This window comes from Triturus cristatus, chromosome 6 (genome assembly GCF_964204655.1).
Source record: "Triturus cristatus chromosome 6, aTriCri1.1, whole genome shotgun sequence".
Taxonomy (NCBI): domain Eukaryota; kingdom Metazoa; phylum Chordata; class Amphibia; order Caudata; family Salamandridae; genus Triturus; species Triturus cristatus.
The window spans coordinates 329,297,823-329,316,364 of record NC_140589.1 but is presented as its reverse complement, the minus strand read 5'-3'; positions in this window follow the sequence as shown (position 1 = coordinate 329,316,364).

Below are 18,542 nucleotides of genomic sequence, written 5' to 3'. Positions count from 1 at the left end.
ACTGAAACCTCAAACCCACCTCGCTTGTGAATACTGTGCATGATTCCACATGGTAAGTAGCTGGCTGTGTGCTAAGAGTCTGCTTCTGCACCAAAAAATGGCTCCCCCTTTCCATCTAATGCAACTGTGAAATCACCAGAGCAATACGCAATAAATCTCTGCCTGTAATTCCTATTTGGACACAGAGTCATGTTTTCACATTAGTCACAAAACGAAATTTCTTTGCCAATTTGAAAGCACACTTACTGCTCTTTTTTTTGGCAAGTAATAAACACTTTTACAGACTGACACATTATGAATCCACTTTTCAGATTTTTTACAAAGCACATGTCCAAACTGCTTTTTCAGACCAGCATCATTTGTAACCTGGGTGTCTGCCTACACTCCAGCAAGGGCAACCAGCCTTAGGGATGCTGAATGTATTTGCATTACTGACTGAAACCTCAAACCCCACTCGCTTGTGAATACTGTGCATGATTCCACATGGTAAGCAGCTACCTGTGTGCTAAGAGTCAGCTTCTGCACCAAAAAAAGGCTCCCCCTTTCCTTCTAATGCAACTGTGAAATCACCTGAGCAATACGCAATAAATCTCTGCCTGTAATTCCTATTTGCACACAGAGTCATGTTTTCACATTAGTCACAAAACGAAATTTATTTGCCAATTTGAAAGCACACTTACTGCTCTTTTTTTTGGCAAGTAATAAACACTTTTACAGACTGACACATTATGAATCCACTTTTCAGATTTTTTACAAAGCACATGTCCAAACTGCTTTTTCAGACCAGCATCATTTGTAACCTGGGTGTCTGCCTACACTCCAGCAAGGGCAACCAGCCTTAGTGATGCTGAATGTATTTGCATTACTGACTGAAACCTCAAACCCCACTCGCTTGTGAATACTGTGCATGATTCCACATGGTAAGCAGCTACCTGTGCGCTAAGAGTCAGCTTCTGCACCAAAAAAAGGCTCCCCCTTTCCATCTAATGCAACTGTGAAGTCCCCAGAGCAATACGCAATAAATCTCTGCCTGTAATTCCTATTTGCACACAGAGTCATGTTTTCACATTAGTCACAAAACGAAATTTCTTTGCCAATTTGAAAGCACACTTACTGCTCTTTTTTTTGGCAAGTAATAAACACTTTTACAGACTGACACATTATGAATCCACTTTTCAGATTTTTTACAAAGCACATGTCCAAACTGCTTTTTCAGACCAGCATCATTTGTAACCTGGGAGTCCAACCTCAAACCCTTAAACTATTCTTTTATTATACCAGTACACCTTAATTTATTGTGAAAACATAGTCCATATTATTTTACATGTTCCTCACATTTAAATTTCTCCCAAAACAGAAAATAATAAACACAACTTCAACAAAAAGAATTGCATTTCTATTATTCATTTCTTAATTTACCATATACATCCCCTCTCAAACTCTAAACTCACCTTTAAAATTAGTTAGTTGTGAAAGAAATGTGGCACTCAAACAGCAGATTATCAGAGCCAGGATCTCTGTTCTCTACACCTCTCTCCTCTCAGCAGAACCAGATAATGGCAAACTTTCCCTCTCTTTTTCCACACATATACATGTTAGTTTCAAATCTCAGTGCTTGCCCCTTTTTTTCAAATGTAATCACACATTTCTATTGGTTGAAAACCAACCCTTTTCCAAAAGTACCCTTCCCCCAACTTGACTTCTGCCTAGTACCCTTCCCCCAACTTGACTTCTGCCTGCTACCATAGCAACAGCTCATGGAACACTGCTGTGTGGAGTCAGGTCAGAAGTTCGCCAAACAATGTTTCAATTCCACAGAGCAAGAGTGCTTGACTTTTCAAACCTAACAGCAAATCCATAGTACTGTTCTTTGGTAACACATTTTTCTGTAACAATACAAAACATGCTTCTATTAATTTACACATACAGCCTAGTTTTTATTCTAGAATGGTATGAAACGGCCAATCAGTTCTTTTTTTTTTAAAAAAAATATGTATGCCTCCATTTCCAAACTGTCTTTCTTTTCATATTGCCATTCTACTGAAAGACACCTCCTGAGTGCATCCAGTTCTCCTTTGAAGATGTTCACAGTGTGGATTGTAGGGCACAGCTATGTCTTCTGGAGTGAAAAGTATGCAGAGAAAACAGATATGGTGAGAGACCTTGCTTTGCCAAATGTAGACATTAAATGGATTGGTCAGAGAGGGTTAAAGTGGCACCAATTGATGCCATTGGTGAAATCCTTCATGCACATCCAACACCCTGACCTCATAATAGTGCACTGTGGTGGCAATGACCTAGGCACTTTGACTGGGGTAGGTCTGGAAATGCTTATGAAGGAGACCTTTGCACAACTGTTTTCACTTTTCCCTAAAACTGCCTTTGTGTTTTCTAACATATGCCAAAGGCAAAAATGGAACTGGTCCAATCATTTCTGTCCGCAGATTGACAAAGCAAGAAAGCACGTCAACAAATCTGTTTCTGCTTTCCTCCGTGACTATGGTATGGGTTCCATTTACCACAACAACTTGCGTTATGACATGCAAGACATTTATAGAGGAGATGGTGTACACTTCAATGATGAAGGGAACAGAGTCTTCCTCTTGAACCTTAGACTCTGCATCGGTACTTACTTGTAGGTACCACAAAAAAATCACTTCATAAACACAACGGCTCTTTTTAGAGCCCCCTAATATCTAAACACTTAAATCTGATTTTCATTTCTTTTTTTTTTTTTTTTTTACCGTACGCTTACCATACGCGTACCCCGTGATTTTTTTTAAAATCAATAAATGTTTTCTTTGTACTTTTCTGTCCTTCTTTGACCCCCTTACAAATGTTAGGGGGTCTGTAACTCTCCTCCTTGCCCCCTTTTCTTGTTATCACTCTTTTTTTTCTGAGTGAAACACACGAAATGGCGGCCGCCGCTTCCTGGTTTCGAGCGATTCGAATGTTTACTAAGATCTAAGAGCCAATCAGAATCGCGCTCGCGCACGCCACCGTACGCGTACGGTAAGCGTACCGTAAGCGCACCGTAAGCTGGCTCAGATATATATATTGATTTAAAGGCTATTTTCTCAGAATCTACTGAACAGATTTACACCAAACCTACCTTGACCTGAGGACTACCTCTCTGCCAAATTTCTAGTAATTCTGTTCAGCCGTTCAGGCTGTAGCCCTGTCTAAAGGTCCTATGGAAAAATGCATGGGAAAAACGCGTTTTGGGACCCCCCTTTTATCTCAGCCCCCGCTTGACGAAGAGGATTGCGGTCGCGTGAGTTATAGTTGCCTGCACTAACTATAACGGGGGAATTTCAATGGTTTTTTACGAGTGAAATGTCCAGCTAACTATAACATGTGTGAAACCTATGGTTTTTTCAGTGAATATATATATATATATTCACTGAAAAAAACATAGGTTTCAGGGGTGTTATAGTTAGCTGGACTTTTCACTTGTACAAAACCATTGAAATTCCCCCGTTATAGTTAGTTCAGCTAACTATAACTCGCGCGCCCGCAATGCACTGCTGATGACGTCACATATTACATCACTCATGACATGGTCAGTGACATCACTCATGACATCACTGATGACATCTCAAATGACATCACTGATGACATCACTGATGACATCATCCAGTGAATGTGTGTTATTCTGAAAATTAAATATGTTTTATATATGTATATCTCAAGGTCGATGGAAGAATAAATGGGTATATAAGTGTCTAAATGGATGATTTGTTTTTGAAAAATTGATTGTGTAACTGACTGATTAAGTGTATCATAGTGAATACATGGCTTAGTGAGTAATGTTTAAATATGTAAATATCTGTATCAGTCTCTCACTTTGTGTATAATTGGCTGCATGGGTTGGTGAGTAGCTACATGGGTGTCTATATAGGTTATTAGTTGGTTTTTTGAGTATCAGTCTGAGTGTCTGCATGGTTCGGTGGGGAGTATTACGTAGTGCATAGGTGCATGAATGAGTGACTCACTGTTTGTATGTGTTGAACACAGTATGTGTGCAGGACTGTATGGGTGGATGAGTGTGTGTATGGGTGTGTTAGTGAGTGAATGACTGTCTCAATAGTGTCTTTATGAGTAACTACATATGTTTTAAACTAGTATATGTGACTATTGGTGTATATATGTGAGTATATGTGAGAGTGAGAGATTGAAAGAGTTCCTGTATGAATAAGTATGTGTTTCTATAAGTGATTGTTTAAAAGACTAAGTATGTGTAAGTTTCCGTAGAAGTAAGTGTGGTGGTGTGTGTATAACTGTATATGCAAGTAAATGTATGTTTGATTCTTTATTAGCATGAGTGACTATGTGTGTGAGTAACTCTATGGATGAGTGGCATTGTGTAACAGGATGTATAGGTGTATGAGTACATATGATGAGTGAGTACATGTATGAGTGACTGTATTGGACTGTTGGTGAATGAGTGGATGTGTATGTGGATCTTAGAATTACTGAAGAGGTTGTTGTAACTGGTATTGGTATGTCCATTGTTTTGAAAATGTTAGTCTCTATTTTTGAATGTGTGTATCAAAGGTTATATTAGGGTGAGAGGAGGTCTGCCACTCTATCACAAGGATGATGTCATCAGTGATGTCATCAGTGATGTCATTTGAGATGTCATCAGTGATGTCATGAGTGATGTCACTGACCATGTCATGAGTGATGTAATATGTGACGTCATCAGCAGTGCATTGCGGGCGCGCGAGTTATAGTTAGCTGAACTAACTATAACGGGGGAATTTCAATGGTTTTGTACAAGTGAAAAGTCCAGCTAACTATAACACCCCTGAAACCTATGTTTTTTTCAGTGAATTTCTGAGGTTTTTTAAATGCTAATTCCTAACTATAACGTGCCTGAAACCTATGGTTTTTTCTGTTAATTTCAAAGGTTTTTTAAATGCTAATTTCTAACTATGCCTACAGAGATAGGACATGTGAAGAAAGAAGAAAAAATGCACAGAAAGAAACAAAAGAAGTGCAGAAAGAAGCAACAGAAGTCCTCAAATACGAAGATAAGTGCAGGAAGAAGGATAACGTGCAGAAAGAACAAAAAGAAGATCAGAAAGAAGCCTTGTTGCAAAATCATCCTGTACCCTCAACTTTTTCAGACGGATACTGGTGGTAACTGAGTCTGACTAACCAGTCCTAGAGCCAGTGCGATGTTAAAAGACACTTAGAATACAGTGAAAACACCTACATACACTAAGGAACATTATGCGTTGGGGTCCCCCTGTGAATAGCCTTACCTCCTCTATAAGCCCCTAGTATATAATAGGGCATGGGGATTAAAACTACCTCTTAAAACAGGCCACAGGGCGTTTTTGCACACGTTAACTCAGGCCCCGTCCCCTCCTTTCACCATTGTGTAAACACGCCCTGTGTCCGTTTTTAGTTGGGAGATTAAGTTCATTTGAGTCCTGAGGGTCCCTAGGGTCCAACTAGCCCACTAGGTACCTCCAGTAAGTGCCACAGAGCTGCGTTGCAGAGAGGTGTAAAAAGTGGCACGGCCTGGACCACCTCTCTGCAATGCAGCTCAGTGGCGCTTACTGGAAGCACTTGGTGGGCTAGTTAGCCCCCAGGGGCCCTCAGTATTGAAGGGAAATTATATCCCCAATTTAAAACGTGCCATGGTGCGTGTTTGCACACGTCACCTCAGGCCCCGTCCCCTCCCTTCACCACTGTGTAAACGCGCCCTGTGGCTGTTCTAAGTTGAGAGATTAAGTCCCCTTGAATCCTAAGGGTCCCTAGGGTCACACTAGACCACTAGGTACCTCCAGTAAGCGCCACAGAGCTGCGTTGCAGAGAGGTGTAAAAAGGGGCTTGGACTCAGAACACCTGTCTGCAGCGCAGCTCCCTGGCGCATACTGGAGATGCCTGTTGGGGGCGCGTTTGCAGAGTGCTGCATGGAGGGGGCATGGCCTCCGGCACGATGCCAGTCTTTTATTTATTTTATTTTTTTAAGAAGGGGGGCTGTGTGGTTCCCCTTCTTATTCTAATTTATTGGCCCTGATGACCCCATCCCCCAGGGCCTGTCTCCTAATTATATTTTTTTGACCCCAATCCCCAGGGCCGGCCACTGTTTTTTATTATTTTTAAAAAATATATATTTATAGACACACCTAGGACATGCTGGACAAACCGTACGTACCTATCACCATGACGATTTGCGTAATATTCATTAAAAGGCGACTATGCATGCAATTAATCCACGTGGAATGTATTTACACCACTAGTGAAGCTCTGACATGTCTGATGCTCTACCGTGCCTAATCCCGGTAGACACCCTTGTCGTTTATTTATACAAACATGGGTAGCTATTGACGGGCACATTTAATACACATGCACACCAAGCCATTCAAAGGGGATTCGACAAAAATTCGACAAAAACTATGCAAGAAACCCCCCTCACAGTTAATAAAACACACATCCACTGCCGGATGTGTAATACTTTTTATTTTACTCTCTGGAAAGGGGACGAACATCACTTGCGAGTCACAGCGCGCTCCTGACAGAGCCCAATGCTGTGTTACACCCACCATTGCCTGCCGAGTGCCACACACCTCTGTATTGTATTCCACTAGCTAGTGCATATGCTATGACACTCTCTAGCCCATGTGCACTGTAACACCACCCCGTGAAAATGTCATGCCACACTTGTCTTCGCACGGGTTATATTGCCCCATCTAACGTGCCTTCCTCGATGCCTATGTTATAACGCACAGTGCTATGCCATACATATTACAATTTGGGATCCATATCTTTGTCACAGTGCATATGCAACGTTACACTCCCCAGCACATATTTTATATTACAACTTTAGAGACTAGTTAGGTTACACAACACTGCCCTGTGCATATTACACTCCAAGGCGCATATCGCATAGCACGCGCTAGTGCCTTTGCTATCTCGCGCTCTCCAATGAATCTGTCATTGCGCACAATGTATTGCATATTATATTTCACGCCTGGTTCATCTTATATCACACTTTTTGGTGCATAGTTTATACCATACACTATATCTAGTTTTCATTTTCAATCGTGCTCTCAGGACTATGTTCTATATAACACTGTGTTCACCTACCCTTTTCACGGGCATTACATTTTGCGATAGGGGGTGGAGGGTCAGGGAGTGTTTTTGCCAAGTGAGCCCGGAGTCACAGTCACTAACGTCTTCTTCTTCCTGAATAAAAGTGAGATTATGCTGCATATTTGTTCATATTTTAAGTAGTTTGCACAGACAAAATGTTTTAAAAACAATAAAGTTTCTAATACCCGCCTTCTCTGAACAGTTAGCTTGCTGCCCCATCCCCCTCCTCCCTATCCTCTGTTGTGTGAATCCATGGACTAGCCTCCTCCCTCCTGCCATGCATGGTCTGATGTGCTGCCACTGCCCTCAATTTAGTATGATGTACCAGTCCACTCCTCCTGCCCTCCATTGCCCAATTCTATGCCCCATCATTGACCTCCTGCTTAAACTCTGTGCTTAGCTTGCTGCCCCTATTCTCCTTCCCCCTGCCCTCCGATGTCTTTGTGCATGCCCCTGCTCCATCCTTTTTGCCCACCATGTCCCATGGACCTGCCACTCCTATCTACTCTGAGTGTTCTGTTGAGCTGCCACTCCCCTCCCACCTGCCTAGCATTGTCAGATGACTGTAACCTGTCCCTGCCACCTCCACCCTGCCTGTCCACATGCCATGCCTCTATCCTCTTCCTCCTGTCCTACATGGTCCATTGTACTGCCACACCCTTCTGCCCTCCCTGGTCTGTTGTGCTGCAACTGCTCCTCCTGCCTGCCCCGTGTGGTCTGTTGTGAGGCCCCTTCCCCTGAACTTTCTTGTCTGTGCACAGGTCCTGACCCTCCCTTCTATCCTCCATCGTCCTTTGTGCATGGCCCTGCACCCTCCTTCTTGCCTATCATAGCCATTGTGCTGCCACTAACCCTCCCACTTGCCATGCATGGTCTTCTGTGCTGCCATGGCCCCTCCCACCTTCCCTGTGTGGTCAGTTAGCTGCCCCTGACCCCCTCCCACCTTCCCTCCATGGTCTGTATGTATGCCATCACAGTCTCACTGTTGCTCTTCATGTTGTGTCTTGCTTCTAGTGCCCATCCTGCCTGACCTCCATGGCTATCTTGCTGCTCCTGCCCTGCCCCCTTGCCCCCAGCCCTCTGTTTACATGTGCAGACCCCTACTCCCTCCCTCCTGGCTTGTCTATTCCATTGTAATGCCCCTGATCCGTCCCTCCTGCCCTTTATGGTCTGTTATGCTGCAGCCTTCTCTCCTGTCTGTCCATTATGGTCAGCTAGCTACCATTGCCTCTTGCCCCTCTGTTCTCTGTTGTCCATGTGCATGGTCCTGTCCCCTCCCTCTTGCTTTCTATGGATTGTTGTGCTGCACTCCCGTCCTGCATGCCCTGTGTGGTGTATTGTGCTGCTGCAAACCCTGATGCCTGCCCTGCAGGGTCAGTTTGGTGCACCTCTCCATGTCTCTCCTGTCCTCTGTTATCCAAGTCCATGTCCCTATCCCATTTCCTTCCATGATCCAATGTACCATACTTGCGAACATTTTGAACTTGGTAAGAGGGAGATTTTGAAAAAAAACTGGGGTATTGATTTTCCCCTTTGAGTTACATTGAAAAAGAGGATATTGTAGACAGGAGACAGATCAAATAAAGCCCATTTGAGCTTAAAAACATTGGACGTTTCCTGGCTGAATCGGGTCTGTTGGCATGTATGGTTGTACTACCATTGCCTCTTCCTTCTGCCCACAATGGTCTATTACATTGCCACAGCCTTGAAGGAGGGTAGATTTTGTATCACAGGGGGCCCCTGGCCCGTTCTGTCCACACCTGAAGTATGAGACCCTTGTCCTTGCCCTGCCAGCCGCATTTGTAGGCCGTATTAAATTGACCAGCGGGTCCTGTGTTGCTATATAATTATCCTGAGACATCCTTACCACTCAGCCAGCATAAAACCCCTGTGTAGGCCCTTCTGTTCAATATGTAGGCCTCTTTGTTAAATTGACCATAGCTCTGCAATTTTAGTGTATAGCAGTCTGAAGGCAGGTCTGCGAGGCCTTCTGCTCCAAACTAGTAGCCCCCACCCTACCCGAGTGCTCCGTGCTCGGTATCAAAGTTCAACATCCCCCTGAAGCTGTCGACATACAGTAGGCTGCATCCTGGACTGGTACTTGCTTCCTGGGCAGGTTTCCCGCTTTTAAGGAAGTGGCAACCGCAGACCGTCAAGTTAGGAGAACTGAGGAGATTTTATACATGAATATATTGAATTCCTGTACAATACCCATTATTTTCTGCTTGCTCTATGGAACTTACGATAAGCGATTGGCCTGAGAGACTGACCTTTTCACCCAGTCCATTGTCAGCATTAAGTGGGTAAATGACGAAATGTCTGGTAAAATCTGCAGACGAAGCTTTTGGGTAGCATACGTAGGTAGATGTAGCGTGCAAAGGAGCCCACAAAATGATATAAAAAGGGAGCACCCACAGATATCGACGGACAACCTCGCCGTCTGTATGTAGGTTAACAGGCTGTGCAGGTTTTCCCCAAGAACTGGGAGCTCTTGTCTTCCTTTGCTTAAAATGTCTTGCTCTGCTTTGCTTGAAGTATCTTATTCTATTTTACCTATATGAAATGTCATGTTATGTTTAACCATTGTTCTCTTTACTTTTGCATTTAAAAGATGTTGTATTGTAATTGCAGGAATGCTTGCTCTAAGAGTAAATGTGAGTGTCCCTAGGTAACATTTTCCTTGGTGTAACTTGTTTCTCATGATGCATTTATAGATGTGTTTTCTCTCTCTCTCTGTCAGTCCATTAATTGAGATACAGAGAATATCATGACAGCTGTATGATTATCTGGATTCTGTATTTTGTACTTTATGTCTCTATTCTGCGGTTTCTTTGAAGTTGCATCTTCTCATTAAACTGCCATTGTATTCTGCCTCCAATTCCATGTCTCATATGTCTGTTTTCTTCATTTTTGGAGCAAGCGTTCCTAGGCACCCCGGCTCAAATTAAGGTGCCCCTTTTGTCCCTGACTCACTCTCCTGCTCAGTTCTGTGGTGGCTCCCGGGGCTCTGGGGACCGCCCCTAGCTTCCTTGACCCGTAATAGATCTTCCCTCCAACAGCCTCTCTTGCAAGTCCTGTATTGTTGGTTTGTTGCCCCTGCCCCCCTTTCCACTGCCCTCCATAGTCTGTTGTGCTTCCACGGCCCTTCCTGCCTGCTCAGTGTGGTTAAATTGTTGCCTTTGCACCCTCCTACCTGCCTTCAATTTTCAGAGTCCGTGCCCCTGGCCTCTGCCTCTCAACAGTATCCTAATGAACAACTAGATTGCTAACATTCTACATTTATTACAAAAGTGTGGAACGCCTGACATCATCTTGATGTAATCAAAACTGTAATACCTAGAGCATTCCTTTAGAAATTACATATATGAGAGGGTCTTATTGGCATCAAAATTATGGTTAGTGCTCTAAAAGACTAAAATAAGGACATATTTTCTGAGTTTTCAAATAGCGACAAAGCACTTTTAAATTATTTGTTATCTGTATGTTTTTTTATCTAGTTGACAACTTGATTAAATGTTGCACTTAGGGGAGAGGATGTGGTGTTACTTCCAGAACTGCAGACTTTGCAACTGGGGAACCAGGTTGAAGTTTCTGCTTCAGCTCGACATTCTGTGATTCTGGTCAAATCACTTAGTCTCCCCATGTCTACAACCAAAATGAATTTGTTCTTGTGTGATGTAACCAATGCTCATGTAAAGCACTCCAATACCTGACAAGTCTGCACTATATAACACTGCAAAAACACAAAATAATAAGTGTTTTGCACACTTCTGTCATTGGGCTATATTTGGGCTATATCTGGGTGATTTTGGGCTACATTTGGGCTCTTTTGTCTCCGGTGGCCATCTTGGGAGATTCATTTGTTATGAAGTTTCCTAATTTCCTCATGTACTGCAGTCTCCTCAGTCGGAAATGCTTTCAGTTTTTTACTTTGATTCCATCATGAAGGTATTCAGATATGTCACACATTTGCCATAAATTCTGAATGTTAGCACTCTAGTTGCTCATTAGATCACTGTAGTAAAACTACTGTTCACCATGGAAGTCTGCTCCTGGTATTAAAAGTGCATGTTTCAGTCTGCATGTCAGAATTTTTTAATGAAATAGAAGAGGATTTGAGAAGTCACTCAAAATGTGCCCTCATTTTCTTTCTTCAGCATTAATCATAATTTCTATGGCAAAATGAACCCCCTCATTGTGTTCCTTTTTAAATCTAATGTTTTAAGTGTTACCAGTTTATTCCAATCAAGATGGCTTCAGGTGTGCCATACTTTTGTCATAATGAAGACAGTAAGTGCTCTAGTTGTTTTTAAGAACATTCTTGGACATTCTGTCATTGGGCTATACTTGGGCTACATCTGGGTGATATTTGGGCTACATTTGGGCTCTTTTGTCTCTGGTGGCCATCTTGGGAGACTTATTTGTTATGAAGTTTCCTAATTTCCTCATTTACTGCAGTCTCCTCAGTAGGAAATACTTTCAGTTTTTTACTTTGATTCCATCAAGAAGGCATTCAAATGTGTCACACATTTGCCATAAAATCAGAATGTTAGCACTCTTTTTGCTCATTAGATCACTGTAGTAAAGCTACTGCTCACCAGGGAAAACTGCTGCTGGTATTGAAAGTGCATGTTTCAGTCTGCATGTCAGAATTTTTTAATGAAATAGAAGAGGATTTGAGAAGTCACTCAAAATGTGCCCTCATTTTTCTTTCTGCAGCACTAATCATACTTTTTATGGAAAAATGAACCCCCTCATTTTGTTCCTTTTTAAATTAAATGTTTTAAGAGTTACCACTTTAATCCAAGCAAGATGGCTTCAGGTGTGCCTTACATTTATCATAAGTAGGACGGTTAGCGCTCTAGTAGTTCTTTGGAACTCTCTGGAAAGCTGCAGTAGAACACAAAGGAATCAACTGACAGTCTCTGCCCTTGTTGGATGTACATGTTTTACTGAGAATGTCAGACTTCATTCTCACATGACTGAGAAAGATAATGTGAATTTACAGAAAATAAGCTCTCAGTTTAGCTTATAGATCACCTTCCAAACCTCTGTGGTAAAAGCATGAGAAAATATTTTTCTCTCAATCATGATATCCCAGCAGAAGGCTTTTTCACATGGTGAAATCATCTTAGAACATACCACAATTCCTAAAATGAGTATGGTACCATCAACAAATGATTTATAATGTAACTAAAGTCTTAAAACCTTCTATTAACTGCAATGCTTTTTAATGAGGTGCTATCATGTATATTGGTCCCAAGATGGCTGCCAACACTTCTTGGATGAAGTGCTGACAGCCAATCAGATCTCAGGATGAGATGTGTGGTTAGGCTCCGCCCACATATATATATTGATTTAAATGCTATTTTCTCAGGAACTACTGAACAGATTTACACCAGACCTACAAAAGGCACTTCCTTGACCTGAGGACTACCTCTCTGCCAAATTTCAAGTAACTCTGTTCAGCCGTTCGGGCTGTAGCTGTGTCTAAAGGTCCTATGGAAAAATGCATGGGAAAAACGCGTTTTGGGACCCCCCTTTTTTCTCAGCCCCCGCTTGACGAATCCCCCCGAGACTTTCAGGGTAGGAGCGGAGCGTAGCGCCCCACCTATTTTGAAACTTTCGTGAGGATTCATCGACCGGCGCCAAAGTTATTCCAAATAGAATGTTGCGGATTTCCTATGGAAACAGGGTCCTAACTATAACTATCTACTGGCGACCGCCAGTAGATAATATATATATATATATATATATATATTACCTACTGGCGGTCGCCAGTAGGTAGTTATAGTTAGGACCCTGTTTCCATAGGAAATCCGCAACATTCTATTTGGAATAACTTTGGCGCCGGTCGACGAATCCTCGCGAAATTTTCAAAATAGGTGGGGCGCTACGCTCCGCTCCTACCCTGAAAGTCTCGGGGGGATTCGTCAAGCAGGGGCCGAGAAAAAAGGGGGGTCCCAAAACGCGTTTTCCCCATGCATTTTTCCATAGGACCTTTAGACACAGCTACAGCCCGAACGGCTGAACAGAATTACTTGAAATTTGGCAGAGAGGTAGCCATAAGGTCAAGGAAGTGCCTTTTGCAGGTCTGGTGTAAATCTGTTCAGTATTTCCTGAGAAAATAGCATTTAAAAGCATATATATATGTGGGCGGAGCCTAACCACACATCTCATCCTGAGATCTGATTGGCTGTCAGCACTTCATCCAAGAAGTGTTGGCAGCCATCTTGGGACCAATATACATGATAGCACCTCATTAAAAAGCATTGCAGTTAATAGAAGGTTTTAAGACTTTAGTTACATTATAAATCATTTGTTGATGGTACCATACTCATTTTAGGAATTGTGGTATGTTCTAAGGTGATTTCACCATGTGAAAAAGCCTTCTGCTGGGATATCATGATTGAGAGAAAAATATTTTCTCATGCTTTTACCACAGAGGTTTGGAAGGTGATCTATAGGCTAAACTGAGAGCTTATTTTCTGTAAATTCACATTATCTTTCTCAGTCATGTGAGAATGAAGTCTGACATTCTCAGTAAAACATGTACATCCAACAAGGGCAGAGACTGTCAGTTGATTCCTTTGTGTTCTACTGCAGCTTCCCAGAGTGTTCCAAAGAACTACTAGAGCGCTAACAGTCCTACTTATGATAAACGTATGGCACACCTGAAGCCATCTTGCTTGGATTAAAGTGGTAACTCTTAAAACATTTAATTTAAAAAGGAACAAAATGAGGGGGTTCATTTTTCCATAAAAAGTATGATTAGTGCTGCAGAAAGAAAAATTAGGGCACATTTTGAGTGACTTCTCAAATCCTCTTCTATTTCATTAAAAAATTCTGACATGCAGACTGAAACATGCACTTTCAATACCAGCAGCAGTTTTCCCTGGTGAGCAGTAGCTTTACTACAGTGATCTAATGAGCAAAAAGAGTGCTAACATTCTGAATTTATGGCAAATGTGTGACACATCTGAATGCCTTCTTGATGGAATCAAAGTAAAAAACTGAAAGTATTTCCTACTGAGGAGACTGCAGTAAATGAGGAAATTAGGAAACTTCATAACAAATAAGTCTCCCAAGATGGCCACCAGAGACAAAAGAGCCCAAATGTAGCCCAAATATCACCCAGATGTAGCCCAAGTATAGCCCAATGACAGAATGTCCCAGAATGTTCTTAAAAACAACTAGAGCGCTTACTGTCTTCATTATGACAAAAGTATGGCACACCTGAAGCCATCTTGATTGGAATAAACTGGTAACACTTAAAACATTTAATTTAAAAAGGAACACAATGAGGAGGTTCATTTTGCCATAGAAATTATGATTAATGCTGAAGAAAGAAAATGAGGGCACATTTTGAGTGACTTCTCAAATCCTCTTCTATTTCATTAAAAAATTCTGACATGCAGACTGAAACATGCACTTTTAATACCAGGAGCAGACTTCCATGGTGCAGTAGTTTTACTACAGTGATCTAATGAGCAACTAGAGTGCTAACATTCAGAATTTATGGCAAATGTGTAACATATCTGAATACCTTCATGATGGAATCAAAGTAAAAAACTGAAAGCATTTCCTACTGAGGAGACTGCAGTACATGAGGAAATTAGGAAACTTCATAACAAATAAATCTCCCAAGATGGCCACCGGAGACAAAAGAGCCCAAATGTAGCCCAAAATCACCCAGATGTAGCCCAAATATAGCCCAATGACAGAAGTGTGCAAAACACTTATTATTTTGTGTTTTTGCAGTGTTATATAGTGCAGACTTGTCAGGTATTGGAGTGCTTTACATGAGCATTGGTTACATCACACAAGAACAAATTCATTTTGGTTGTAGACATGTGGAGACTAAGTGATTTGACCAGAATCACAGAATGTCGAGCTGAAGCAGAAACTCCAACCTGGTTCCCCAGTTGCAAAGTCTGCAGTTCTGGAAGTAACACCCCATCCTCTCCCCTAAGTGCAACATTTAATCAAGTGGTCAACTGGATAAAAAAACATAAAGATAACAAATAATTTAAAAGTGCTTTGTCGCTATTTGAAAACTCAGAAAATATGTCCTTATTTTAGTCTTTTAGAGCACTAACCATAATTTTGATGCCAATAAGACCCTCTCATATATGTAATTTCTAAAGGAAATGCTCTAGGTATTACAGTTTTGATTACATCAAGATGATGTCAGGCGTTCCACACTTTTGTAATAAATATAGAATGTTAGCAATCTAGTTGTTCATTAGGATACTGTTGAGAGGCAGAGGCCAGGGGCACGGACTCTGAAAATTGAAGGCAGGTAGGAGGGTGCAAAGGCAACAATTTAACCACACTGAGCAGGCAGGAAGGGCCGTGGAAGCACAACAGACTATGGAGGGCAGTGGAAAGGGGGGCAGGGGCAACAAACCAACAATACAGGACTTGCAAGAGAGGCTGTTGGAGGGAAGATCTATTACGGGTCAAGGAAGCTAGGGGCGGTCCCCAGATCCCCGGGAGCCACCACAGAACTGAGCAGGAGAGTGAGTCAGGGACAAAAGGGGCACCTTAATTTGAGCCGGGGTGCCTAGGAACGCTTGCTCCAAAAATGAAGAAAACAGACATATGAGACATGGAATTGGAGGCAGAATACAATGGCAGTTTAATGAGAAGATGCAACTTCAAAGAAACCGCAGAATAGAGACATAAAGTACAAAATACAGAATCCAGATAATCATACAGCTGTCATAATATTCTCTGTATCTCAATTAATGTACTGACAGAGAGAGAGAGAAAACACATCTATAAATGCATCATGAGAAACAAGTTACACCAAGGAAAATGTTACCTAGGAACACTCATGTTTACTCTTAGAGCAAGCATTCCTGCAATTACAATAAAAAATCTTTTAAATGCAAAAGTAAAGAGAACAATGGTTAAACATAACATGACATTTCATATAGGTAAAATAGAATAAGATACTTCAAGCAAAGCAGAGCAAGACATTTTAAGCAAAGGAAGACAAGAGCTCCCAGCTCTTGGGGAAAACCTGCACTGCCTGTTAACCTACATACAGACGGCGAGGTAGTCCGTCGATATCTGTGGGTGCTCCCTTTTTATATCATTTTGTGGGCTCCTTTGCACGCTACATCTACCTACGTATGCTACCCAAAAGCTTCGTCTGCAGATTTTACCAGACATTTCGTCATTTACCCACTTAATGCTGACAATGGACTGGGTGAAAAGGTCAGTCTCTCAGGCCAATCGCTTATCGTAAGTTCCATAGAGCAAGCAGAAAACAATGGGTATTGTACGGGAATTCAATATATTCATGTATAAAATCTCCTCAGTTCTCCTAACTTGACGCTCTGCGGTTGCCACTTCCTTAAAAGCGGGAAACCTGCCCAGGAAGCAAGTACCAGTCCAGGATGCAGCCTACTGTATGTCGACAGCTTCAGGGGGATGTTGAACTTTGATACCGAGCACGGAGCACTCGGGTAGGGTGGGGGCTACTACTTTGGATCAGAAGGCCTCGCAGACCTGCCTTCAGACTGCTATACACTAAAATTGCAGAGCTATGGTCAATTTAACAAAGAGGCCTACATATTGAACAGAAGGGCCTACACAGGGGTTTTATGCTGGCTGAGTGGTAAGGATGTCTCAGGATAATTATATAGCAACACAGGACCCGCTGGTCAATTTAATACGGCCTACAAATGCAGCTGGCAAGGCAAGGACAAGGGTCTCATACTTCAGGTGTGGACAGAACGGGTCAGGGGCCCCCTGTGATACAAAATCTACCCTCCTTCAAGGCTGTGGCAATGTAATAGACCATTGTGGGCAGAAGGAAGAGGCAATGGTAGTACAACCATACATGCCAACAGACCCGATTCAGCCAGGAAACGTCCAATGTTTTTAAGCTCAAATGGGCTTTATTTGATCTGTCTCCTGTCTACAATATCCTCTTTTTCAATGTAACTCAAAGGGGAAAATCAATACCCCAGTTTTTTTTCAAAATCTCCCTCTTACCAAGTTCAAAATGTTCGCAAGTATGGTACATTGGATCATGGAAGGAAATGGGATAGGGACATGGACTTGGATAACAGAGGACAGGAGGGACATGGAGAGGTGCACCAAACTGACCCTGCAGGGCAGGCATCAGGGTTTGCAGCAGCACAATACACCACACAGGGCATGCAGGACGGGAGTGCAGCACAACAATCCATAGAAAGCAAGAGGGAGGGGACAGGACCATGCACATGGACAACAGAGAACAGAGGGGCAAGAGGCAATGGTAGCTAGCTGACCATAATGGACAGACAGGAGAGAAACCTGCAGCATAACAGACCATAAAGGGCAGGAGGGACGGATCAGGGGCATTACAATGGAACAGACAAGCCAGGAGGGAGGGAGTAGGGCTGGGGGCAAGGGGGCAGGGCAGGAGCAGCAAGATAGCCATGGAGGTCAGGCAGGATGGGCACTAGAAGCAAGACACACCATGAAGAGCAACAGTGAGACTGTGATGGCATACACACAGACCATGGAGGGAAGGTGGGAGGGGGTCAGGGGCAGCTAACTGACCACACAGGGAAGGTGGGAGGGGCCATGGCAGCACAGAAGACCATGCATGGCAAGTGGGAGGGTTAGTGGCAGCACAATGGCTATGATGGGCAAGAAGGAGGGTGGAGGGGCATGCACAAAGGACGATGGAGGATAGAATGGAGGGTCAGGACCTGTGCACAGACAAGAAAGTTCAGGGGAAGGGACCTCACAACAGACCACACGGGGCAGGCAGGAGGAGCAGTTGCAGCACAACAGACCAGGGAGGGCAGAAGGGTGTGGCAGTACAATGGACCATGTAGGACAGGAGGACGAGGATAGGGGCATGGCATGTGGACAGGCAGGGTGGAGGTGGCAGGGACAGGTTACAGTCATCTGACAATGCTAGGCAGGTGGGAGGGGAGTGGCAGCTCAACAGAACACTCAGAGTAGATAGGAGTGGCAGGTCCATGGGACATGGTGGGCAAAAAGGATGGAGCAGGGGCATGCACAAAGACATCGGAGGGCAGGGGGAAGAAGAATAGGGGCAGCAAGCTAAGCACAGAGTTTAAGCAGGAGGTCAATGATGGGGCATAGAATTGGGCAATGGAGGGCAGGAGGAGTGGACTGGTACATCATACTAAATTGAGGGCAGTGGCAGCACATCAGACCATGCATGGCAGGAGGGAGGAGGCTAGTCCATGGATTCACACAACAGAGGATAGGGAGGAAGGGGATGGGGCAGCAAGCTAACTGTTCAGAGAAGGCGGGTATTAGGAACTTTATTGTTTTTAAAACATTGTGTCTGTGCGAACTACTTAAAATATGAACAAGTATGCAGCATAATCTCACTTTTATTCAGGAAGAAGAGGACGTTTGTGACTGTGACTCCGGGCTCACTTGGCAGAAACACC